The sequence below is a fragment of the Ursus arctos genome, unplaced genomic scaffold (assembly GCF_023065955.2).
Source record: "Ursus arctos isolate Adak ecotype North America unplaced genomic scaffold, UrsArc2.0 scaffold_7, whole genome shotgun sequence".
NCBI classification, from domain to species: Eukaryota; Metazoa; Chordata; class Mammalia; order Carnivora; family Ursidae; genus Ursus; species Ursus arctos.
Window position 1 is genome coordinate 73,000,619 of NW_026623089.1, and position 27,924 is coordinate 73,028,542.

Genomic DNA, 27,924 nt, shown 5'->3' on the forward strand with positions numbered 1-27,924 from the left:
AGAGAGAGGTTCCGAAACCCGGGAGATGCAATAGAAATGAAACACAAAATGACTTCAAATCTCCTATGCTTTCATAGCGCTGAAATCTCTTTTTAAATGTTATTTTGTTTCTCCTTTACCTCATCTTAATTAAAGCAAATCTTTAAATAACATCTAGAATAATGAAAGTCTAAGTCTTCATCATCCTCTTCAGTCAGGCAGAAAATTTTATTTTTGCTCGGCTTTTATTTTCTGTTTGCTTAGCGACTTATTTAGCATTTAAAATCATGCAAAAGTATGCAGACACACCGTCAACAAGCCCATGTCTGTAAATGTCAAACTGACCTCCGTTATTGAAATCGGAAAGCTGGTTTTGTATTGCCCTTTCTGAGCAATTTGGGCTTGCCACTCAAGAACGCGCTCGTGCGTGCAGTGCTGCTACGGAGTGAGAGCCTCAGACCAGCCTGCCCACTGCTGGCCGGAGCTCGGGGCAAGGGGAGGCAGCACATGCAACCACAGCCCATTCAGACGGTGACAAATGCCTTACAGACAAAACTCCTGATATAGGGACAGCCCCGCATTACTCAACTGAAGTATTTTATTTTATTTTATTTTATTTTATTTTATTTTATTTAAAGATTTTATTTATTTATTCGATAGAGATAGAGACAGCCAGTGAGAGAGGGAACACAAGCAGGGGGAGTGGGAGAGGAAGAAGCAGGCTCATAGCGGAGGAGCCTGATGTGGGGCTCGATCCCAGAACGCCGGGATCACGCCCTGAGCCGAAGGCAGATGCTTAACCGCTGTGCCACCCAGGCGCCCCTCAACTGAAGTATTTTATATAGAATTGTTTGTTAGTTTTTTAGCTCCCCTGTGGCCCAAACAGATGCTTGTCAAAATGCCTGCATTCACGTTATTCCTGGTCTGGGAGAGGCTGGAGGGCGCACCCACTTCCGTGAGCATCTTCATCATGGGGTCGGAAGGAGAGCCTCAGTCTGTTTGGCAATTATTATTGGTAAGTGATTCAAGTTTGAGATTGTGAATCTCTCTTCCAAACTCGGCCAATAGTTTATGAACCACGCAGCTCCCAGCCCCTCCCAGTACCCAAACATCTAGGTAGAAAGATGCTTTGTAAAGCACCAAATGTGGATAAATTAAATAACAATCCCTCGTAGTACACGTGGTCCATAGTCTTCAGAATGCTTTCACACATTTTATCCACTTGAACTGTATAATAACTCCATATGGTACAAGGTGGGAGTGTAATTGTCTTGCAGCAGGAGCACGATGGGAATGTAACCTGTTTTTACATCAAAATGTCAGTATGTCCAGATGTGTCTGGTGCACCCATAAAGCAGGCTCATCAGGGGTCTCTTTATCTGAAGGTCACAGAACCTCCTGGGAAAGATGTCTTTAGAGGGAAAAAGATGAAAGTTGCCAAGTTTAATTTCAAGGACAATGGAACAGGATCAGTAGGGTAGCACATTTACAAGCATGGGATTGTGTTTATATCTGAGATTTTCCTGTGAGTCAGGACCTATGAAAATATGTGCGAGTCACAGGGCCAGCATGTTACGACTGAAGTTTCTCTTCACTAGATGTTTCCCTGAGATGTCTGGCCTCATCGGCGAGGGCCATGGGGCAGGTGCTATGAACTAGGGTTTGCTGATAGTAAATGGACGGCATCTCCATTGTGTGTGAGTTTGCGTTTCCCTCCAAGCTTGTGTGTAGCGGGGCTTCCCTCCTCCTGCTGACTTGTCTGGCACAGACGGCCCACACCACAGCGAAGTTCTCTTATTACTTTTGTCACACACTCTGGGAGATCATCGGTCCAGATAATTTTTAAGTTTCTAAGTTTGTATATTCCTGTACCACAAGAAAAATTTAAAAATTGAAGCCCAAATCCACTCTTGATGCAGGCCTTAATTTTGAGTCTTCTGGGCTTTTATTCTCCTTTCATTGAATGATTTTACCTATTTCTCTATATTTGCCCTAGTGCCAAAGGAACTAGTGTATTAAAATAACACAGTCATTCATTCATTAGATAGTAGTTTCTAATTGCATGTCCCAAAGACGGGAGTTCATATTCGATGTACTACTCAGGGAAATCATTATTCTTCTATATTGAACTATAACCGTTTGTCACTGTAACCTTAAAGTCACTGGGGTCTACCATACAGAGGTGATATGTTTGATTTGTGGGACATGTGATACAATACAACTATTAAATGCCTTTTCTAATTTTTAGAATAGCATCATAATTAATAATGAATTTTTTTTACCAGACATGTCTCTGAATGGCAAGATCAAAATCATAGCTAGCTCTGTATTTATCTTTTTATGAGCACATTAAAAATGAAGATAGAATGTTCTCCTTTTGCACAAACCTTATTGAAATGAACCCTTACTCAAAAGAGAAATACCTGGGCTCTTCCCTAAAATGAAATGAACACGCTTTGCTGCATGTGATAAGCACTTAGAAGCAACGAACAGGTCAATTTATTTCATATTTCATGTCTAGATTTTAAATATGTGCCAAATGCTGACAGTCATAAAGAGCAACGGGGCTCACTGATCCCAAAATAAAGAAGAACCTTCCGCAGTCCGTGCGTGGAAACTAACGTGCACTTACAGTGGTTTGGAAACCACTCATGTGTCTCCACAGGACGCTGAAGAGAACAGCGCTGTTTACACCTCCCAAACGGTTGTTCTTTCCCAAACTCGTCCAATCCACTCCCAACACAAGTCTACTCTAACAGACATAACTGGGTAAATACAGTACTGGAGACATCTAGTAAACCTCTAGGTCTCTCTTCCAACTGAACGGAGGCCCCCATCCTCCCTATATAGACATGTGGGGCTGCCACTGATTTGGTAGAAATTTGGTGGCAAGATACTAATTGTCTCAGTGAGGGAAGGACTAAAACCAGACAGCCAGGGAGTGGGGCGGGAAGGAGGGAAGTTTAGAAAACAAGAAAATGGGCACGATTATGCACAAAGTGCAAAATACCAGAATCAAGTGTGATAAAATAAACATTCTTTATATAGGTGATTAGATTGGTAAACTGTTTTACAAAATAATTGGTTTTTCTTCCCGGAAAATACACCAGCACCACGTACTCCAGCCTTCTGAGATGGAAGCTGAGGCTGTGTGTCTAACTGGTAGCCATGGGATGTTAACGGATGCGTCACCCCATCCACCCCTGGGAGTCTGGGCTCCTTGACACACACACCCTATACCAAGTTCCCCCCTGCTTTTTCCTGTTTAGTATTGATGCACACAGCCAGGTGGGGAAGCATTATGGTAAAATAAACCCGTGTCTCTGAATCCTCACTTACAGGAGCAGGACTTACAGGGGAGCAGCAATGCGCTGTGTTTGGACTTCACATGAACAAAACATAAACATGTCTCCATGTTGAGACATTGAGGGCTTCGTTTGTTGAAGCAGTCAGTGGTGCTTTATCTACTATGATTCCTTGGTGAAGAAGGTGGGCTACTTTTTTACACCCCATATAAAAATAAAAGGTCAGAATCACATAGGACTTAAAGAGAAGAAGCAGTCACAAGAGAGATTTTAAAATAAGCGAACCCATGTGGAATGGACATTAAATCACATTTCTGCTTCTATGAATCTTTTTCTCTTCTTGGTTACCTTAATAATCAATTTTCTCCAAGACCATGTAACACTGATCTAGGAATAGAATCGACTAGCATATTATGGAAAATAATCTTTCACTTCATCTTGAAATCATAGCAAATCACAGCAATGTAGTAATCAGCAAAACCCCTTACCCAACACAGTTTTCTGAGGTCTTCAGTGCAGAATTCGTATAGAAAAGTCTCTTGAAACCATAGGAATCCACTGCCTCAAGCCATCAGAGCCTTTTCCTGCAACCAGCGACCGCATTTACTTCCAAAGCTGAACAGCCAGTGCAATGAGGTGCTGACCCTGCTGGGTATCTCATTATTAATTACTTAATTAATCTGTTATTAAAGATAGCTGAAGGACCTCAGGTGAATGTATCCCACGTGGGGGCTTATATTACTTTAAAAAAAAAAGATTATTTGAGAGAGATCGAGCAGGGGGAGCACCTGCTGTGGGAAAGCACGTGCCAGTCACTGGTGATCGGTGATCCACACTGAATAAAATAGCTGTGGTGGAACTCACCTCCCATGGGAGATTTGATTTCTGAAACTGCAGATCTGCACAGGCTCAAAGCTGCCGCGAAGGCTGAGCCCTCACTGAGAAGGGACTGTGATTTCCAAGTTTGAATCATGTAAGGCGTTCCCGCGTCTTTCTCCATGGGCCAACTTGATATCCTAGTCACTCTGTTCTGTTGTAAGTGCAAGAATGGAAAGATAGACATTTTAATTAAAATCGGTACGTTTGCTGAGTATGAATCTGGAAGAACTTACTTATTACTGCAGTAGAAACTCTAGTCCCTGAGCAAACTTGGCTTGGAAGCTGGCTTGGCTGATGGAATGGAGAGGGAGTGGACACACTTGAGACCAGTTTTTAGATGGAGACATTGAGCTTGTGAAGAGCATCAGCTACGTTAGGCGGAAGGGGTGGAGATGATTTAAGTGGGGTCTGAGATCCCGACCTTTTTATTTTATTGTTTTGATCTGTGATAAAGACAAATAACATAGACTAAAGATAATAATGAGCTTAGAACTGGAAGGTATAAAAACCAGTCTTAACCACCAGAAACGTCTGTGTGACCCTCAGACTCCTAAGTCTCAGTTGTCTCAACTGTCAATAATGTTTCGAAATTCGGTGGTGACATAAATTACGACTCACACTGACCGGTCTCGTCTCACCCGAATCAGTGCCATCCCGCGGGCGGTGTCCTGTGGCTGCCGCGTGCTTAGCAGAGGAGGGTTTGATTCTGGGCTCCACGGACTCCTACGAATCCCATCACTCCAACGAGGGTGTGACTCCTCCGCGTCTCCATTTCATCGTCAGTGAAGTGACCATAGTATTGCTGCCCTCCCCAGAAGCTTCGTGACCCTGCTACGAAATAAGCATGAATTGCAACGAAACAATTTTAACTGCTCGAGGAATGTAGGGTACTTTTCACCACTTTGAATCATGAAACACAAAGATGATGTGAAGAAAAGTACTTGAAAACCTCTAAATACTTTGTAGATGCCAACGATCATGTGGTCTGGCTCAGTGCACCGTGTACCAGGCTTCTGAAGTAGTATTCCCATTTTCTGGGACATTCGTCTTATTCTTCAGCTTCTGAGCCCCTAACACTCCTTTTAAGCATCGGATTTTTTGAGTGTTTATCTAGTACTTATCAAAGTATTAATTGGAACAGGTATTATTTTCTCTGCATTGGCATGTGGCATGGGAGCCTACTAAGTTTGCTGATTTAAAAAAGAAAAGATGAGTTTCCGTTTGCTACAAGTGAATCTTAAAAGCTCCAAATGATTACACATTTTCAACTATAATTGCCTTTATTTCAGAGACTAAGATAGAAGATTATTGAAGATTGAATTTGCTGAAACTCCTTGTGAATGCGTAATGATATACAGGAGAACAGGGCAGGAGACCCAATACCTGGGTTCTGTTTAGCTAGATCTCCTGAAAATCATGGAAGTCTGCTTCTAAAAGGAACTGTGGGAAGTGTCATGGACTTTGCTCCTCGTGTAAAGAACCAGGAAGCTGAGGTCACAGTCGGGGGTTGGTTTGAACTGCAACCTGACACCAGAATGAGACTCCATTCCCACTAAACTGTGTGACACTGTATTTACTGCATATTCTTTGAGAGCTTAACACAGAAAAGATTTTGTGTAAAGAAAATGAATAATAATTCACAGAAATACAGGAAATTCTTAGCAGAATACAGCAATATAATGTGATTGGGTAAATGATCAATAATAGGTCTGGTTTTATTGACACAGATATGATTTTCTCTGCATTAAATTATATTAGTCCCTTCTTCTCTGAATTATCTCCCAAATACCAATACTAGGATGAATTTCATGATGAAAACTAACATAATTCTTCAGGTTAGGGAATAATAAGGACGTCTTCTTAGAAACGTTGGGTAAATATACTTAAGCTATTTTACGAGTGACTGATCACTCCTCATAGAATTGGTGAAAGCAACAATGCCCTTCTTCTAGTAGAGTTCTTGGAACATCGTAGATAAGAAATGATTGTTGAAGGAGTGACCACATAAGTAAGTGAACTAATGGATGACTTAAGGTAGTAATTTGTTGAATAATGGTTTCTTAATCCAGTGCGTTGAAAGCACTTTTCAAAATTAGATAGGAAATCACCAGGGACCCACCATGTGTTCAGAATATTAATTTCCCACGCATCTTTCCAAAGCAACCACCAGGACAATTATCTTCAGTTTAAAGAGATAAAGGTGAGAGGAAAAAAAGCAGGGGAGCAGACAGAAAGAGTAGGAGAAAGGGCCCAGGGTTCTTGCATATCTGTTCCGAGGATGCTGGTGCGGTGTGCTTGCAATCATGTGAAAATCTGCACACTGTGAACGGTACAACAGCGGGACAGATGAATACGCTTGCTCAGTGCGTGGGTAGCCTTATTGCCAAAGGAGAAATGATAGGAGCTACCAGGAATTATGTAACAGCTGTATGAAAATGGCTGTGTGAATTGTTCATGATAGTTGTTAACACATAATAAAGTTCTAGAAATTCCATGTAATAGATAAATTAAGTAAATTAGGCAAACAGGTTGTATTTCTTAATTCATTATGTTTCTTCCCAGTTTCAATTTGCCATAGAGATCTTGAATTTAATGGTTGAGTGGCCCCCACATGTGCATTTGAAATTCCATTTACACTGTCTGCTGGCCTGGTAGTCCTTCAGCCGTGACTCTGGTGCAGCTCCTCCCGTGCACCTGCCTGCTTCTCTCCTCCAACCATTTATTAATTCCACAGGGATTTAGATTCCCGCTGCACCTTGCTTGTTAAAGCGTGTATGCAATGGAAATCTTCATAGGCATTTCATACAGAATGTAGGACTCCAGAAAAGATCTACTTAAAACCTCACCTCCTGTTATACCTGGAGGAGAAGTGGTTTCTGTGTTTCACACACATTTATGCCCAATGTGCTATTTTGGAATGAGTTTGAGAGGTCAAATTACTCTCCCATGTGAAGTCTCTTGACATCAGGAATATAAAAGAATTTCCCAGATGGCTATAACCCTATTTTGTCTCTGCCGTTTACTGTCTAGGTTTCTTTTAGACGCTGGGATTTTTGGATGAAGGGCCTTGGACCGTGTTAGTAAGTGATCAGTTATTCTTGTCTCTACCTTCTCTTTACAGGTTTTACAAAAATGCAAATACACAAAATCTATGCCACTTCATATTTCACTTTTGAAATAGTAAGAGTAGATCTGCTGTCTCTCTTAGACATCCATGGCTTTCAAAGCCCCAGGGGATTTTGCTGTCAATCCCATTGCTGACTGGTATGTTTCAGAAATATCTCAAACATCCCCAACATGATTAAGCTCTGCTCCTACTATACTTTAGTTGTTCTATTGATAGTATCCTATTAAATTCATGAAAATGAACAAAGTTAAAACTAAAAAAATTAAAAATAGTATCGATATTTTCTTTTTAAGTGATCATTCTATGTACACACTTTTAAAATTATTTTTGTATTCTAGAGATATGTTTTCTAAAGTTGATTTAATAAGAATTTGATTTTTGCCTCTCCCTAATGATTAGGGAAAGTAGGGACTTTATTTATTTTAGTTATTGATGTTTTCCTGGTGCTGGATAAAGTGTCTGACACTCAGTAGGGGCTCAGTAAATATTTATAGAATTGATAAATCGTAACAAAGCTTGGAAATACTTACATCACATATCTACGAATAAATAAATCCAAATACGTGTCAGGCCCAGTTCCTAACCTGAGGGTTTCATGTGTAATGGGGTAGATTGGCATACATAAGATTTTACTATAATACAAAACAGCCAGTACTCGATAAAATGTACCAAAAATTATCATTAGACACAATTCCAATACTGTTTTGCTAGTACTATTACCGTAGACAATTCATTTAACCTATTGAACCCAGTGTTACTATCTGTAAATTATAGTTAATACATGTTTATATTGCATGAGTAATACATGAGATAATGAAGATGAAATCTCTACTATAAAGCTGTCTCAGAATAGACAATCCATGCAAATTTGATAGAAAATAGACAATAAAATAATTTATCCAACACATGTTTTGACAAACTACTAGGGCAGCATACTGATAACTACCTCAGATGTCTGAAAAAAAAAATGGCATGGTTTATGCAGTTGACCATCTCCCATCTCTGTGCTGTTATGAATGTTGCAAGCTGCAAATACCTTCCTCTCAGGCATTTCATATCAACGGAACACCTACTCTGCAAAGCTCTTAGCTTGGGGCTGAAAACAGTATGGAAATACAGTCGAGTGTGTGTGCGTGCGTGTGTGTGTGTGTGTGATGGAGAAGTAACGTTCTGGGAAGGTGGGGAGCCAGCACTAGCAGATACCCTGTGTCATGGAAGCATGGCATGGATGTGAACATGGAAGAACCAAGTGGCCATGTTACTGTGAGTAAGAGAGAGTGCCGTGAGGCGTGGTGGCAGTTAGGGCTGTTTATACAGAACCTTTGATAATTTGTGTCTGTCTTTCAAGAAAAACATGTAACCATCAAACAGTTTTAAGTAGGATCGGAGAGATGTATGTGCTGTAGGCCAAGCTAAATATTTCGTTTAAAAATTACTCACTTGACTTCCAGTATTAGCTCCAACATGTAAAGGGCCTGAATGTTGTCAGTCTTACCCTTACCACCAGAAAGAAGCTGAAAATTTTTTAATATCAGGGCCTTTTCTTTAACATGTTGGAGAGTTAAGACTGCAGGGCAAAGAGCTGCACTGAAACAGGGGGGCAGGTGAATTCGAGAACTAGAGCCGACATCTGCACGCTAGGAGCAGAAGCTATGGCGCCATAACTGGAAGCAAGAAATAGGTCACAAATACGAGGAGTTGCTGGAGACTGAATGTGGGCTACAGTGGGAATGAGGAATTCCTGGAGACCCCAGCATTAAGGGGCCACACCCTCATGGACTTTTCCTCCAGGAACCCCACAATGGTCTCAAGGTGAAGAGTCAAGAAAAATCTCTCAGGGCTTAGGCAGGGGAGGGAAGATTGCCAATTTACACACAATCCCAGACTGTTTTCTAGAACAAAAACATACTCCCCAAGGGAGAGACTTTCTCCCCGAGGGGAATGAGGAGTGCTTAGAAACACTTGTGGATTTTGTAGTCCCTGAACGATAGTCAACTAAATGACTGAAATTTAATCATAAGAGCAGGGAATGATCCCACTCCACCACACTTTGCCACCCCACAAACAGGCCATAGGAACAAACACAGTGCATCGCAGCTGAAAGAACTGTGGAGTACAGGCTTCATCTGAATTCTTAGGGAAATCCACACAACGAGAGAGACAAAACAAGAACGAAGGTAAAATCGAAGTCTCTGGAGGCTACACCTAACAGCAAACATGAAACAAAGTGAAACTCATAGCCAGATTAACACAAAACCTCATACTACAGGCCCTGTTCCTGTTGCTCAAAGCATTATGCTTGGCTTTCAGCAACAGCAATGAAAATATTCAAGGCATGATAAAAAGCAAGAAAAACAGTCTGAAAAGAAAAGCAAACATCAGATACAGACTCAGCCATGGTTTTAATGGAAAAAGTAGACAACATGGATAAAAGTTTGTATAATATAAACAGAAATGTAAACTATGATAGAATCAAAAGAAAAGGTTAGAAATAAAAACTGTTGTAACAGAAATGAAGTATGCTTTTGATTTTGAGCGCTAGAGTGGAAATGACTGAGGAAATAATTTGTGATCTGGAAGATATGTGAATAGAAACTACCTATACTAAAATGTAATGAGAAATAAGAATGAAAACAATAAAAGAACAAAATATCCAAGAACTGTGAGACAATTTCAAAAGGTATAATGTGCATAATAGGAATATCCAAAAGAGAAAAAAAGAGATAGGGGAGCAAAATAAATATTTGAAGTAATAAGGGTTAAGAATTTTCCAAAATTGATAAGTTGCACAAAGCCATGGGTCCAGGAATATTAGAGAACACCAACCGATATTTATACTGAAAAAAATACACTTGGTCATATATTCAAATTGCAAAAAAAGACATAGAAAGACAAGCCTTACTTAGAGGGGAATGAAAAAAAGAATTATATCAGAGTTCTCATCAGAGTCCATGGAAGCCAGAAAATATTAGTGTGAAAAATTTAGAATGTTGAAAAAAAAAACCTACAATTCTACAGCTATTGAAATTATCCTTTAAAAGTGAAGAATAAATACTTTACTTGACAACAAAATAAAACCCAAAACCCCAGAATATTTATTACCAGAAGAACTGCTTCATAAAAATACTAAAAGAAGTTTTTCAGAACAGTAAAAATGACGTGGTCAAAAAATTTATAGTTATCTGAGATGCAGAAGTAAAATCTTTTAATTTATAATTCCTCTTGGTCTAATATAATTGTGTAAGGTAATGGTAGTAACAATGCTCTGGTTGATTACAAATTATGAATAAGTGAAATGAATGACAAAGTGTTTTAAAGACAAAGAGAGAGGGGCGCCTGGGTGGCACAGTTGTTCATTAAGCGTCTGCCTTGGGCTCAGGGCGTGATCCCTGCGTTCTGGGATTGAGTCCCACATCAGGCTCCTCCACTAGGACCCTGCTTCTTCCTCTTCTACTCCCCCTGCTTGTGTTCCCTCTCTCGCTGGCTGTCTCTCTCTGTCAAATAAATAAATAAAATCTTAAAAAAAAAAAAAGACTAAGAAAAATTGGAATACTCTGTTACATTACTTGCATCACCTGTGAAGTGATATAGTATTATTTGAAAATTGGCCTAGATTAGTTGTAAATGTGTATTGAAAGTTCTAAGGCAACCACTAAAATTTTTTTTTAAAGAAGCATAATTTATAAGTTAAGGGAAGAGAGAAATTAGAATCATTTAAAAAAACTCAAAACCACAAGAGGCAGGCACGCTGGGTGGCTCAGTCAGTTAAGCGTCTGCCTTTGGCTCGGGTCATGACCCCAGGGTCTTGGGATCGAGCCCCACATCAGGCTCCCGGCTCAGCAGGTAGTCTGCTTCTCCTTCTCCCTCTGTGCTCTCTCTCTCTTTATCAAGTAAATAAATAAAATCTTAAAAAAAAAAATAAGAGGCAGAAAAAAATTAAAAATCAGCTACTATATGTAAAAAATAGGAAAATATCACAACTATGATTGATATAAATCCAACAATATCAATAATTACTCTAAATATAAATGGCCTAACTATTCCAATTAAAAAATAGACGAGAGAGTAGGTAAAAATAAAAATAGGACCCGTTGTGTGTTATCACAAGAAACCCATTTTAAAAAATAAACAGATTTAAAGCAAAAGCATGGAAAAAGATAAACACCAATAATAGAAAACTGCAGTGACTATGTTTATTTCATCAATGCACACTTCTAAAAAGGAAATGTATCCGGACAAAGAGGAATATTACATAATAACAAGAGGGTCCATTCTCCAACCCGACGTGTAGTAATCCTTACAGTATATGCACTAACAACAGAATGTTAGCTCCATGAGGCAAAACCCTGTAGAACTGCAAGGAGAAATGAGCAGGTCACTAATATAGTGGCAAACTTCAACAGCCTTCTTTCAATAATTAATAGAACAAAAAGGCAGAAATGAACTAAGTAGCACTACCAATCAACTCAAAATAATTGACGCTTTTAGAAAACACATATTCTTCTCAAATTTACCATGGACATTCTCCAAACTCATTTTGTAATAAATAAATAAATCTCATTTTGGGCAATAAAATATAACAAGAAATTTTAAAAACTATAAATCATTCAAAGTATTTTTCAGACCATAATGAAATTAAAATAGAAATCAGTAAAAGAAAAGTAGCAGGAAGATACTTAAGTATTTGGAGATTTAAAAACACACCTCTAAATAACATGAAGGTCAAAGAAGATGTTACTAGATATATTTTTAAATATTTTCTTTCTTTCTTCTCTTTCTTTCCTTTCTTTCCTTTCTTTCTTGGGATGCTTAACTGACTGAGCCACCCAAGTACCTCCTTATTTCTTTAAATTAAAATAAAACAGCATGGCAAAATTTGTGGGATGCAGCAAAAATGGCATGTATTATAAAAGAAAGTACATCTAAAAGTAATGATCTAAGCCACAACATTAGGAAGCTAGGGGGAAGAAAAGTGCATTAAGCCTAACAAGAAAGAAGAAGAGAAATAATGAAAATTAAATCAGAAAGCAATGAACTTGGAAGCAGGAAAAAATAGAATCAGTGAAATAAAAGCTAATCATTTGGAAATATCAATAAAATTGATAAACATCTAGCCAGACTAGCAAGAGAAGGACAGAGAGAGACATTTCCAAGATCCGAAATGAAAGAGGAGTCATCACTGCCAATCCCATGAACAACAAAAAGAATACTGAAAGATAAATAGCAACAACTCTATACAACAAATTTGACAATTTACATGAAATGGAAACATTTCTCAAAAGGCACAAACTACTAAAACTCACATAAGGAGAAAGAGATAACCTGAATAGCCCTATATTTATTTTAAAAATTTAATCAATGATTAACAGCCTTCTAAAAGGAAACACCAGGCCTGATGATTTCACAGGTAAATTCTATCAAATATTTAACTAAGAAATGGCACCAATGCTCCTTAATCTCCTACAGAAAATAGAAGCAGAAGAAACACTTTTTAATTCATTTTGTGAGACCAGCATTACCCTAATACCACAACCAGATAAAGACATTATGGGAAAGGACAATTAAAGGCCGAGATGTTTCTGGGGAAAAAAAAAAGAACCAACATCTTTCATGTTCACAGATGCAAAAATTCTCATCAAAGCATTAGCATATTGATAACCAACAGAGTATGGAAAGAATGATATATCATGACCAAGTGGCATTTGTGCCAGGTGTGCAAGGACTGAAATTCAAAAACTGATAAAAGTCATTCATCACATCAGCAACATGAATAGGAAAAATTATATGATCATATACATTTTTAAAGACTTATTTATTTATTTGAAGGAGAGCACAAGCTCAGGGAGGGGCAGAGGAAGAGGGAGAGAGAAACTTTAGCAGACTCCTCACTGAGCTTGGATCCTGATGCGGGGCTTGATCTCAAGACCCTGAAATCATGACCTGAGCCAAAACTAACTGTTGGAAGCTTAACCGACTGTGCCACAGAGGGGCCTCTATGATCATATAAATTAATGTAAAAAAAACATGAGACACATCCAACATCCATTTATAATTTTAAAAAATTCATTAAACTAGAGATAGAGTAGAGCTCCTCCAGCTTGCTAAAGAACATCTACAAAAAGCCTACAGCTGGCATCAACTAAATGTAAGAAACTGGGTGCTTTCCTTTTAAAGTTCCAAGGAAAGAATGTCCCCTCTTACCACTCCTGTGGATCGTTGTAATAAAAGACCTATCTAGCTCGTCCAAAGGAAACAGGAAAAAGAGTAGTATCCAGATCGAGAAAGAAGAAATAAAATAAACTATCTTTATTTGCAGATGGTGTGATTGTCTGTGTTGAAAATGCCCCCCTCCAAGTCTCTCAACACTACTGGAACTAATGAGAGATTAGAGCAAAGCTACGGAATGTAAGATTAATATACAAAGGGCAATTACTTTCATATATAGCAGCAGTGAATACTTGGAAATTGGAATGAAAACCATATTTATGTTAACATAGGAAAACAATGGAATACTTGACTATATATCTAACAAAATATGTACAGGATTTATGCTCAGAAATTCATAATTTCTGACTAAAAAAATAAAAGTTCTAAATACATGGAGAAATACTCTGTGTTCATAGATTGGAAGCCTCAATATGTTTAAAATGTCAGTTCCAGCCAACCTGATGTATAGAGTCAACGGAACTGCGATCAAAACACCAGCAAGTTATTGTGAAGTTTTCAACAAACATATTCTAAAACTTGTATGGAAAGGCAAAAGACCTGGAATCGCCAACCAACTACTGGAAAGGAACAAAACCGGAGGAATAACAATTTAATTCAAAATGGCCAAAAGATGTGAGTAACCATTTCACCGGGAAGATGTGCAAATGGCGATGATGCGTAAGAAAAGATAGAGATACTCAACATCGTTTTCATTTGGGAATTGCAAATTTGAAACAGCAATGAAATACCACTGCATACCTATGAGGGGGGGAAAGAAGGAAGGAAGGAAGGAAGGAAGGAAGGAAGGAAGGAAGGAAGGAAGGAAGGAGAAAGAAAGAAAGAAAGAAAGAAAGAAAGAAAGAAAGAAAGAAGAAAGAAAAGAAAAAAAAAAGAAAAGAAAAGAAAGAAAAGAAAAGAAAAAAAAATAAAGACAAGCCCAGTGCTGGTGAGGATACAACAGAAACCCTCTGTGGTCATACACAGTGGTTAAGCCACTTTGGGAGAGGTTTGGTGTTTTACTACGAGCTAAATATGGTCTTATCGTAAGATCCAGCAAGATATTTTCCCTGTTGATCTGAAAACCTATTTCCGTACGAAAAACCTGCATGTGAACTTTTGTAGCAGCTTTATTCACAATCACCGAACCAGGAGGCAACTTAGATGCCTTTCAAGAGGTGAGCAGATAAGCAGCTCCAGACATTCATACACTGGAATACTAGTGAGTGATAAAAAGACACAAAAAGGAATTTGCTAGAAGAAAGACATAGAGGAATCTTAACTGTATATGGGTAAGTGTGAAAAGTTGGTCTGAAAAGACTAAATCCTGCATGATTCCAATTATATAACAATCTGAAAAAGGCAAAGCCATAAAAGAAACATTAAAAAGATCACTGGGTTGCCTGGGATTGGGGAAGAGGAGAGGGAGGCAGAGATGAGTAGATGGAACGCAGGGAATTTTCAGGGCAGTGAAGCTATTCTCTATGGTAGTGTAATGATGAATACCCAGCATTGTACATTTGTCACAACCTGCAGGATTTATAGCACTAAAAATGAACCTTCGTGTACGTAAAATTAAAAAAAAAATAATTTAGGAGTTTGTGGAGTCCAGTAAAGAATGCAGACTGATAAGAGTATGTAAGTACATCACAAATACATGAAACAACCTTACTGGCGGGATTATGGGGAAAGCTGCTGAATCCAGTGCCTTTGGAAAGACCGTAGTCAACGAGATTCGGGCATTAGGAACAGCACAGAGTCCATCCACTCGCCTTCACGATTCTGGTGCCTCTGCCAGGTGGGCTGGCACCGAACAATCAAATGTACGGCCGATGGTGGGAGCAAGGTTTCTCACCATCAGAGTGTGAATTTACAGATAAGAAGAGGAAGCTGGAATGATCTACTTGGTATGAATTAGAATTTGAGAAATCAGTAGTAACTCATATTTAGCCCAATAGAGACACAGATGTTGACATATGTAAATATTTAATGATATGTATAAATACAGGTGGTATATAGTGTATATGGTGTGTATGTGTGTGTGTGTGTGTGTATAGTATATATGCATATCATCTTTATTTCTGTCAACTGAGAAGACCTAGATGTAACCACACTCCGTTAGCCATGAGGACAGCTAATACTCGGATCTTGGTTTTCAACACCATTTCCTACTAAAAAGAATGAGGGCTCCTTGGAAAAATGTCTCATTCTAGGACTGAGGCAAGATCTATATTAGATGATCCTGGAGCATTTTGTAATTAGGAGAAGGTGAGAAAGTGCTCAAAAACGAAACAGAACAAAGGGACATAGGAGTCAACTGGAGAAGCAATTATTGGCCAAAGAAGGGACAGTTTGAACAACAAAATAAATAAAGTATCAGAGTTTCAAATACATAAATAACTGGGGGAGAAGAGACAAGTCTCCCATGCAGAATTCCAGATAATTTTTTTTTAAATTTTATTTATTTATTTGACAGAGAGAGAGACAGCCAGCGAGAGAGGGAACACAAGCAGGGGGAGTGGGAGAGGAAGAAGCAGACTCCCAGCGGAGGAGACTGATGTGGGGCTTGATCCCAGAACGCCGGGATCACGCCCTGAGCTGAAGGCAGACACTTAACGACTGAGCCACCCAGACGCCCCTCGAGATAATTTTTATAAATATCTAACCCTTCAACATGGAGGACCTCATTTCCAGTCCTTTCAGTGGGGCTGCAGGCAGTCACCTCCTTCTCATTAGTACAGTATGGAAAGTGGGGGACACATACAGTGGGGAAACCCAACAAGTGCTACGGTAGCCAGTGGTCAAGATCAACACCAGCAGCAGTAAGTCATGGTGACCGGATGTGCCCTTGATATGAGATGCTGAACAGGCACCTCCTCTCTGTGCTTCCCAAGACACAGAACTCCAGCTTCATCACAATAGAAACACCGGAGAAATCCCAGTCGAGAGACCTGCTATAAAATGCCCGACAAGTACCATTCGAAATTGTCAAATCCCTCAAACAAGAAAGTATGACAGACTGTCACAGCCCAGAGGAGCCTCAGGAGACTTGATAACAGTGCAGCGATGGCCCAGATGGGATCCTGGGACAGAAAAGGGACGTTGGATAAATATTAAGAAAATCAGAATAAAGGGTAAACTCATTGCTAATAATGTATTGATATGGTTCACTGATTTTAACAAATACCTCAGACAAATGCAAGATGTTAAGAATAGAGGAAACTAAGAAGTATATGGTACTAATTCTGTATGATGTTCCTAATTTTTCTATAAATCGAGAACTGTCCTAACATATAAAGTCTACTTAAATGATATCCATTCAGGCTTCTTAGGTCCTCTTGACTCTCCTTATTTTCTGGGACTTCTGTGCTGCCCACGAACCTCAAACAGGAATGCTCAATCTTTTTCAATTCCTCTCTATTATATGCTGCCCTGACCCCTTTCACTAGAGAGAACTGCCTTCTCTGAATGCATTTTTTTTCTTTTTTTTTTTTTTTAAGATTTTATTTATTTATTCAACAGAGATAGAGACAGCCAGCGAGAGAGGGAACACAAGCAGGGGGAGTGGGAGAGGAAGAAGCAGGCTCCCAGTGGAGGAGCCTGATGTGGGGCTCGATCCCAGAACGCCGGGATCACGCCCTGAGCCGAAGGCAGACGCTTAACGACTGAGCCACCCAGGCGCCCCTGAATGCGTTTTTTCTTTACTCGTCATTACTTTTGCTTCTAATAAACTTTGAGACATTTTACCTTCAAGGTTTGTAAAATTATTTTTATCATTTTAATAGCCGTGTTGGTTCAGCATTCCAGATACAAGAGGCCAGGGCAAAATAATCAATAACTTCCAAAATAAGGGAAATGCCCATAATCATTCCGAGCAATCTTGAATTCATGTTTTCTTGCCTGCAAATGTGAAGCTCTTGGACAGCTTTGGGTCCTTGCCCAGGGAAGTTCACGTTGGCTGTGCTCAACAAGGAAGGGAACCGAGACTTAGGAACGAAGGGGCTGGGAGGCTGGTGCTCCTACCCAGGCTCGGCCAGCAGCAGGGAGGACATTCGGTGAGCAGCTTTAATCTCTGGGCCTATTATTTCCACCTTTGTCATTTGAGAGGGCAGGTTTGGATGGACCCTATGTTTTTCACTCACTTCTAGAATTCTGTGAATTTTATGGATCAACAAATATGAGTAGTGATTTTTTTTTAAAGTAAACAAAAAAAGAAAGGAGATGAACAGAAGAGATTCTGATTTCTGGTTTTTACTGCTTGTACTTTTTACCCATTCCCCGCTTCTCACAGAAAAACAAAGCAATTCTATATTTAAAACACTTTAGCAATTTAACATGAAATTTATTACTAAAGGTCAAGTCACTGAGGAATCATAAAACGTCCTGCCTGATCCGATCCAGCATCACTCTTCTCTGCTCAAGCTGTCCCTTGCCAGTCTCCCAGAATTCTTAGCCACACTGGCCTTCCTCTGATGAGTGCTCTTTTCTGTTTCAGATTTTACCCATTACTGGAAAGCTATCTTCCAACTTTCTGTTCTTCTAATTCCTGTGCATAATTCAGGACTATTAATAGATCCCCTTCTGTGAAAGGTGACCTTGACCCTGACTCTAAATGAAGTCTTACTGTTCTACTAACTCACTGCACCCTTTACATGTCCTCCAGAGCACTTACCACATTCTCAGTTAATACATACGAGACAGTTTTAAAAGGTTTCCAAAACTGGGGCGCCCTGGTGGCTCAGTTGGTTAAGCATCTGCCTTCAGCTCAGGTCATGATCTAAGGTCCTGGGATCGAGTCCTGAGTCAGGCTCCCTGCTCAGCTGGGGGTCTGCTTCTCCCGCTGCCTCTGCCCCTTCCCCTGGTTTGTGCTCTCTCTCTCTCAAATAAATAAATCAAATCTTTTTTAAAAAAGGCGTTTCCAAAACCTTTGCCACCCCTCCCATTGAGAAGTGGGTTGTCTGGAATCCAGGTCAATGTTGGGGATTCACCTGTAACCACTAGAGCAGATCTGAAGTGATTCAAGATAACTATGGAGACAGAAAAGCCCAGAGAAGGCAACGCAGATTCCTTCTGATTCTATGTGGATGCTAGCTCTGGGAAAAGCCAAGTACCAGGTGAGAAGTCTGATTATTTTGAGAAAATCCTGCATACAGAGGCTACCTGTAGATACTCCAGGGAACAGCTGAGCTGAGTTCCCAGCTGCCAGCTGTGGATGAGTCATCTCCAGCCCTGACAAACCACCAGATGATTGCAGTCCGGCCAACATCTGACTGTAACTGCATATGAGACCTCAAGAAAGAACTGCTCATTCAAACTCTCCCTAAAACCATGACCCACCAGATAAAATAGTTACGCTAAGTTTGGGGTGATGTGTTCTTCAGGAGTAGTAACCAGAATGAAAGTATATAGCAACTAAGTGTTTGCTCTCTTCTCTGCTATGCTGCAGTATATGTCTGTGGAGAGACACTGCCTGTTTGTTCAGTGCTGTGTACCCAGAGAGTTTTAATATAGAGTACCATTTAGAAACATACACATCTTATTTCCAGAATATTTAAACTGTACAACTGTGGATTTCATTCTTTCAAATAACTTCAGCTACATGCCAACTTCATACACTGTTGGTTGGATCACAGAATGGTGCAACCACTCTGGAAAACAGTTTAGCAGTTTCTTAAAGTTTTGAACATAATTTTCTTTTTTTTTTTAAAGAGTTTATTTATTTATTTATTTATTTATTTATTTATTTATTTGACATGACAGAGACAGCCAGTGAGAGAGGGAACAGAAGCAGGGGGAGTGGAAGAGGAAGAAGCAGGCTCCCAGCGGAGGAGCCTGACATGGGGCTCGATCCCAGAACGCTGGAATCACGCCCTGAGCCGAAGGCAGACACTTAACAACTGTGCCACCCAGGCGCCCCTGAACATAATTTTCTAATTTACCATACAGCACAGCAATTTTAGTCCAAGATATCCAGGAAAAATGAAAACATATGCACATACGAATACCTGTATATTCACGTTCATAGCAGAATTATTCATAATAGTAAAAGCAGAGAAAGCCCATACGCCCATCAACTTCTGAATAGATGAAATGTGGTGTGTCTATACAATGGAAGACTATTTGGAAGAAAAAAAAAAGAATTGTACTGATTTATGTTTAATGTGGATGAATTCCAAAATATCATGGTAAGTGCAAGGACCCAGAGACAAAAGACTACGTATTACTTTCTTCCGTGAAATGTCCATAAAAAGCAAATCTGTACAGAGAGAGAGTAGATTCATGGTTGTCTACAACTTGGGAGTGATTGCAAATGGGCAAGAGTATTTTCCTTGGGGTCATAGAAATGTTTTAAAATTTGATTGTGATGATGCTTGCACAACTCTGGATTTTTACAAAAAAAAAAATCATTGAATTGCAAACATAAAAGGAATGAATTTTATGGTGTGTAAATTATCCCTTAGAGCCAAGAAAATGTAGCGTATTACAGCACTGACCCATGTTTCTTTTTGAACACATTACAGAGGTCAGGGGCTACTAGTTTCAAAAAGGAAGAGGAGTCGTTAGAATTATCTGAGAATTTTCAGAAACATTTCTGAATGTGCTTTATCTCATAAACAAATTCAGAAAACTTTTTTTTGGTAAATATACATAATGGTATAAGATAGCAAGCTAAGAACAAAAGAAAGAACCAAACAAAGGGAGAAAGACAAAATGTAATGAGTTAACTGAGAAAAATGGAAGCAATTTGTAGCAAATGGGGAGTAAAGGAAACTTAGAAAAATCAAGCAGTGTCTCAAATGGTGCACCAGGTACAGGAATAGCCTTAGTTTATTGTTTTATCAACTGCCTGACAACACACTTTCAAAAATCCTGTGGCGAAAAACATATTAAGAAAGTGTGATCCACCAATGTAGAAAAACAGACACCTGAGTACATCTTGAAACAAGTGAAAAAAAGAACATTGATCAAGAAAAATGGGGCCTTGTCTATGTGATAAATCAGAGATACTGGTGTTTCTCTCCAATAACGACTAAAAATTAAAACAAACAGATTAGGAAATGCAACTGACAAAATTATTTCCCTATTCTAAAACATGACGTCCCTCTGTGACACCTCTTCTGGTATCGAGCAGGAAGATAAATTTAGAAGACTGTAATAAAATAGCCATAAATAGACATTTCATGAATTCTAAATAAATTAATTTTGAATATAATCTAACTAAACTATCTAACTACTCTAAGTAGTTTTATACACCTATAGTAAAGGCTGCTAAATGTCACACTAGCGAATTATGATTTTAACAGAATTAAAAAAAAAAAAAGATTTCCTGAGCCATTCCCATCGTTTAATGCTACAAGACTGGTCACATTAAAAAAAAAAAAAATTGCAGGTTATGTGTCCGTTCAGGTTCTCTGTTTCTTCCTGTTTCAGTTTTGGTAGTTTGTAAGTTTCTAGGAATGCATCCATTTCTTCCAGATTGCCTAATTTGTTGAATACAGTTGCTCATAATATGTTCTTAAAATGGTTTGCATTTCCTTAGTGTTGGTCGTGATCTCTCCTCTTTCATTTGTAATTTTATTAATTTGGGTCTTTTTTCTTCTCTTTTTGATTAAGTCTGGCTAGGGGTTTATTGATCTTGTTAATTCTTTCAAAGAACCAGCCTCCAGACCTGTAACCAGCAAGGAAATTGAAGCAGTAATCAAAAGTCTCCCCAAAAACAAGAGTCCAGGGCCAGATGGCTACCCAGGGGAATTCTATCAAACGTTTAAAGAAGAACTAATACCTGTTCTTCTGAAGATGTTTCAAAAAATAGAAATAGAAGGAAAACTTCCAAACTTATTCTGTAAGCCCAGCATTACCTTTATCATGCTTCTTGATTTCTCTGACTCACCATTAAATCATATATAATTTTTCAGGAACAGAAGGATATACTCATGGGTATTGGAGTTTTTGAATTATACTAGATGGACTAATATCATTTTAATTTCTAGAAATCGCTGAATAATGTTTCCTTCAATATTGATAGTTACTTCTTGTTGATGTCATGTGGGTTGTTTGAAGAAAACCGCTCACTTCCTGTTTCTAAAATACCTTCTAATGAGAGCCTCAGCTAGACAGAATACCAGAATAACAGAAGGAGAAACCAGGCTTTTTAATAATTAAATATAAGTTAACATATGGCATGAAATCAGGGGGGTCTGGAGCAAGGTTTTCAGAGTCCACCCTTGCAAACGGAATAAAATGCATAGGATTTAACCCACCATTCAGACATTTTGTACTGACTTACTTTTACAATTAATCTAAGTTTTTATAAGCTGAGTTGGGTAGTCTGAGTAAAATGTTACTTCATCGATGCCCTAAAGTGTTCAAAAGTATAACTGATCTTCCATTCAATCTCAGAAATTTTTTTCTCAAGTCAGCTTGAATATGTGAAAATGTACTTTAATTCCAATTATGTTCAAATGCTTGCCCAGTTTCTATATTTTTATCTATTGAACTCCTTATCCTTCAATTTACATTCTATTCTGTAATTGCCCCAGTTTCTGTTTCTTCTTTTTTTCTTAAATACAGTTTTCTGAAGTCAAGAACAGTGATCAAATAAGGACCCGAATGCCAAATTATTAGAAAGATTATTCCTTTACTCCTATTCGTGTAGCTCTTGCTGACCGTCACTCAAAGTGGCCTCACTTATCTCCGTAGACTTTAGTGTTTGTGTGCTTAAATCTGAATTGTCTTCTTAGCACTTCAGAAGTTTTTTTTCTTCCTCTGTAAGAATGGGAAGAAATCATTCTCTACTAATATCTCACAAATTTTGATGCCCTTCGACATGGGAAAACCCTGAACTGGGGCCTCTGGTCGAGAATTGCCCACTGCTGACATTTTTTGACCAGTAACACCCATAGTGTCAGCGATGGAGGAGGAATGATTCTCCCTGCTAACTCACATAAAACAACTGCGGCAAAAAAATGAGTCAATGAATCAATTTTAGTTTTTTATTCAGTTTTTCCATCCACTGACCAACTTCCTCAATGTCTTCTTAAAAACAAGGAATTAAACTATTTCAGACCATCCAGTGTAAACAAGGGAAACAATTTTAAAAGATAATAAGAGTAAAGCATGACTACAGAAGATCATAAAGAAAAATTCGCAAGTAGGGGCACCTGGGTGGCACAGCGGTTAAGTGTCTGCCTCCGGCTCAGGGCGTGATCCCGGCGTTAGGGGATCGAGCCCCACGTCAGGCTCCTCCACTATGAGCCTGCTTCTTCCTCTCCCACTCCCCCTGCTTGTGTTCCCTCTCTCGCTGGCTGTCTCTATCTCTGTCAAATAAATAAATAAAATCTTTAAAAAAAAAAAAAAGAAAAAAAAAAGAAAAATTCGCAAGTAAACTTCCCATTGAAGACTGTCTAACTTTTAAATGTGTATGATTTTAGATAGCCTTTAACTTAACTAGAAAAAAAAAACAAACACCCGGAAATATTTCAAGAGTATCTTTTTTCTTGTGAGAAAATGGTCTAGAAAACTTCTTCCTGGAACGTCCATTTTGTATGCCAGTTGAGAAAACCAATCCAGATATTCAAAATAGCAAGTTACCATCAGGTGACATTTTTGTTTCCTCTTCTCCCAAATGAATCTGAAGTTATTACAGAAATGAGAAGAGCATGCATATTTTGTGCTCAAATTTTTGCCGTCCAGATTGTCATAGAGCTCACACAGCAGAAGCCAAAGGGTCTTCTTCAACCCCGGGAATTGGAAATGAGCTGAATTTAAGTCACGTGCTTCACAGTGCGTTAAAGAAACGGTTGAACTTGGTAGAAATACCGGCAAATTCACTTTTTCCTCCATCTTCTCAAAAGCTGCAAATGTGTTACTGCCTGTGAATACTCTGAACAAATACCTGGTCTGATACTAATAAGAGAAGATTTTAAATGAGAACTCACACACACGTTGAGGCACCACAGTTGTTCTCTCTGATTTTTATGAGTCAGGTAACAAATGACAGTTCTTTAACTGACCTTCGAGAGAAGGATGGGACAGTCCAGAAAATAAATGCCCTAGAATTTGGTTCCCTTAGTTCCATTTCTAGTCATTTGCTACCGTGAATTTGGAAAGTTATTAGTGACAGCATCAGTCTGAAAACTAATGGCCTTTAAGTTCCTGTGGCTGATTGTGATGTGTTCACCAAAGCCGATTTCATTTTCCTACCACCTACTCTGTTTGGCCATATTTTACAGTTTCCCTTGCACTTAAATGAGGTAGTTTCCTGTGTCCTGACCAATAACATGGGCACATACTTACCTGTGTCTGTGTCGGGCCAAGTGCTGGATATGGGAGTGCTCTCTCCCTATCTTCTGGGATGATGGGGAGGACTGAGGAGCTAGAAAGGGAGGCCTCACAGGAGAGGAGTCTGAGTTCTGCAGGGTCAGATGCAAGGCTGCTCGACAAGAACACCTGTGCGCTGACCTGAATGAGTAACAAGCTCTTATCTTCCCAAGCCAATGGTAAGTCAAGATGTATTTATAGCAGCAAGTGGTAACTAAACCAACAGAGAAATTAGTTCTTTAGAGTGGGGTACACTAAAAGCCATAAAATGTTTGACATTGGTAAGGAATTGGGTTGCAGCAATGAGGTAGCAGGCTGGAAAGCTAGAGACCCACATTGTAAAGTGCAAAATACTTAGTAAGTGTCATTTGCAATCATCTGGAAGGCAGAACACGGGCCTGTGAAGCAGGTGGTCCAGGAAAGTGTAGGAAAGAGTACATGTGCTTGTGTTTTTGACACTATTGACTGCCTTCCACAAGGTACTACAACAAAGAAATGAGCTCAGGCAGAAATTGGTTGGATTTCAAAACAAGATTAAAGAAAACACAGCTAGAGAGCAAGATCTTTTAACAAATAGAAAATTGTTTCAACATTCACCTGCTCATGCTAACACTCTCCCTCTTCTCCACAATTACTTTAATGCTTCTATTTACACAATGCCCTTTTCCTTAGCAATATTAGAATTACATGTAGATTTTAAAAATGAGTTAACAGACACCAGGATCTGGCACATAGTAGCGTCTTAAGTAGAGAGCAAGGACATTGTTCGTATTATTTTTCCAAGTGTTGCCAAGCACACAGGAGACTGGCCAGCATATGCTAGGCACTCAGTAAGATAATTTTGGGGGGAAAAGACAGTGTTTCCAATAAATGATGTTGGGAAAAATGGACAGCCTCATGCAAAAGAATGAAACTGAACCACTTTCTTATACCACATACAAAAATAAATTCAAAATGGATTAAAGACCTAAAAATGATACCTTTTAGGTCCCACAAAACTCTTAAAAGAAAACACAGGCAGTGATTTCTTGGACATCAGCTTTAACAACATATTTATGGATATGTCTCCTCAGGTAAGGAAAATAAGGGAAAAATACACTATTGGGACTACATCAAAATAAAAAGCTTCTGCACAGTAAAGGAAACAATCAACAAAACAAAAAGCCTACTGAATAGCAAAAGATATTTGCAAATGACATATCTGATGAAGGGTTCATATCCGAAAAAATATAAAGAATTTATACAATTCAATGCCGAAAAAGCAAATAACCCAATTAAAAAATGGGCAAAGGACATAATAGATAGTTCTCCAAAGAAGACAGCCAACAGACACATGAAAAGATGCTCAACACCACTCATCATCAGGGAAATGCAAATCAGAGCCACAAGGAGATATCAGCTCACACCTGTCGGAATGGATAAAATAAAAAACAAAAGAAACAAGTGTTGGTGAGGATGTGGAGGAAAAGTAACCCTCGTGCACTGTTGGTGGGAATGCAGATTGGTGCAGCCACTTTGGAAAACAGTATTTTAATTTTTTCCTGAAAAAATTAAAAATAGAACTATCACTTGATCCAGTAATTCCACACTATTTATCCAAAGAAAATGAAAACATGATTTTTTAAAAAGATTTTATTTATTTGAGAGAGCGAGAGCTAGAGCGCACCAGAATTGGGAGAGGCAGAGGGAGAGAGAGAAAAGCAGACTCCCCACTGAGCAGAGAACCTGATGTGTGGCTCAATCCCAGGACCCCGGGATCATGACCTGAGCCGAAGGCAGATGCTTAACTGACTGAGCCACCCAAGTGCCCCTGAAAACACTATTTTGAGAAGATACTTGCACCCCTATGTTTATGTCAACATTGCAATAGCAAAGATAGAAGAACCCAACTGTCCATCAGCAGATGAAAGGATAAAGAAGAGGTGGTGTATATCTACAATGGAATATACTCAGCCATAAAAAAGAATGAAATCTTGCTATTTGTGACCATATGGATGGAACTATAGGATATTGTGCTAAGTGAAATAAATCAGAAAAGGACAAATATCATATGATTTCACTTATATGTGGATTCTAAAAATCAAGCAAAAAGCAAACAGATTCTTAAATAAGAACAAACTAGTGGTTGCTAGCGGGTAGGGAGTATGGGGGTGGGGGAAATAGATGAAGGAGATTAAGAGGCACAGACTTTGAATTGTAAAATGAATAAGTCATGGAGATGGAAGGTACAGCACAGGGAATGTCAATAATACTGTAATAATGTTGTGTGGTGACAGATGGTGATTACACTCTTAGTGAGTGTAATCAGTATGTTGTACACCTGAAACTAATAAGCATTGTCTAACAATTATACTTCAATGCTAAAAAAAAAAAAATGAAAGACAATTGTTGAATGCATTTACCTGTTTAATGTATTTACAACAGGTCAATTAAGGACAAATCAAAGTTTAAGTTTATATTCTGATAGTGTCATGTACACACAAATGTGAGAGGAAAGAGAGGTCATCTACAGCTAAGTCATGGAGACACAAAGAAATGGATTACATGTTGACAGATGGCCATGCATGGGCATATTCATATGTGTGCAAAATCACTCCCATGCGTCATGCTACTGCCCTTTAGCCAAAGATCATTAGGAACATATATGCCGGCAACTGAGGTAGAGTTTATCAGCTCCTTGCAACAAGGAAGACAGCCCACCATGAGGAAATAAGGGGCTTCTTGGCGAGAGGCTGTTAGAAGAAGGTTGTTGCATGATTTGGGCTTCTGTTGGGTGATTTTGGAGACGGTTTAGGTTGGCCCTGTCTTGCTCTGCCTTGAGTGCTGTGGGAGAGCAAAGGCAGTTCTGTCATTGGGCATCTTAAAAATGTTTTCTGTAGATGGTAGAGAAAAGCAGCAGGTCTAAAGCTGTAATTGATAGAGAAGTATCAGTAACTCGCGTGATGAAAAGGCGAATGCTTGGTCATCTGTGTGGTTTGCATGAAGTTCTTACCTTTTTTCAATGCTCAGACGTGATTAAGAGGATTGGTCTTATTTTGGTCCATCCTGATTGTGATTTAGAGTGGCTGTAGCTGGTGTTGGTGATCTTTGAAACTGTTTCTGTTCAACAGGAGAAAACCATGACTCACCTCTTAAAGCCTGGCTTCCTTTCTCAGTCACATGATTGCAAATGAGAAATTATGATTGGGTAGGAAAACCACAAATATAAAACATAAACATCAATTTATTTTTATATATTGCACAAATACAAACATTAAAAACCATAAATATAAAAATCATAAAATCATTGTCATTTTCAAATAAGGCAGGGAAACATACATGTGTTTCCCTCAGGAGGGGAGATAGGGATTCTAATATCAGAAATTTTAAAACTCAGTACATTCTAGCTTGTCTTTTACTTAAGTGATCCCCATCTCAAAAATAAATCAGAACATAGTAAAGTTATAAAATGGACATTGGCCACTGCCCATCTTTGTTTCTTCCCAAACAATTCTATATGATCAGAGTGACTTATTTCCCCCTTTTTACAGTAAGTTAACAAAGCCAGTAGAAATTCCTAGAAGACAAATATGCTTCTCTTCTTTATTTTTAAGGTTTAAATTTCATATTAATCAATGCAATTTTGAAACAAAGTAACCAGAGGTTAATATAGATAAGCATGCTCAGCTTCCCTTTCCTTACAATTTAAAATAGTGCTTCAAACTTAAAAAAAAAAATGGCTAGCAAATGTGGACTCCTAGGTGTGAAGATAGATATATCTAAAATAAGCAAGGTGAACATGTCATTAGAAACTTAACACATATGAAGCAAAGGTTTCAAATCAATGGCGCATTTCATCTTGAGTCAGCGTCAAAAATGAGCTGTAATACCGGTGACTTGTGAAGAGTTAGACACTCCCCTTGTGCGGTGTGTACTGGTACACACTAAAGCATAATACGAATTTGTCCCGTGAAGGCCGAGAATACAATTTAAAATTAGATCAAGATACATGATCTCCCTGCATATCCTAAATCCACAAAAGTAAATTAGCCTCTCCGAAATCATATATAAATACAATAGATAAAAGCTTGCTTGCCATTTACACTTTGATAGCAGGTATCATATATTATC

The 27,924-nt window shown here is 38.8% G+C and overlaps 1 pseudogene; it reads left to right on the forward strand.

Annotated features, from left to right (window-relative positions):
* The first annotated feature begins 15,176 nt into the window (after positions 1-15,176).
* The window catches only part of LOC113259274 (60S ribosomal protein L27-like), a 53,577-nt pseudogene continuing 40,829 nt past the window's right edge, over positions 15,177-27,924 (forward strand).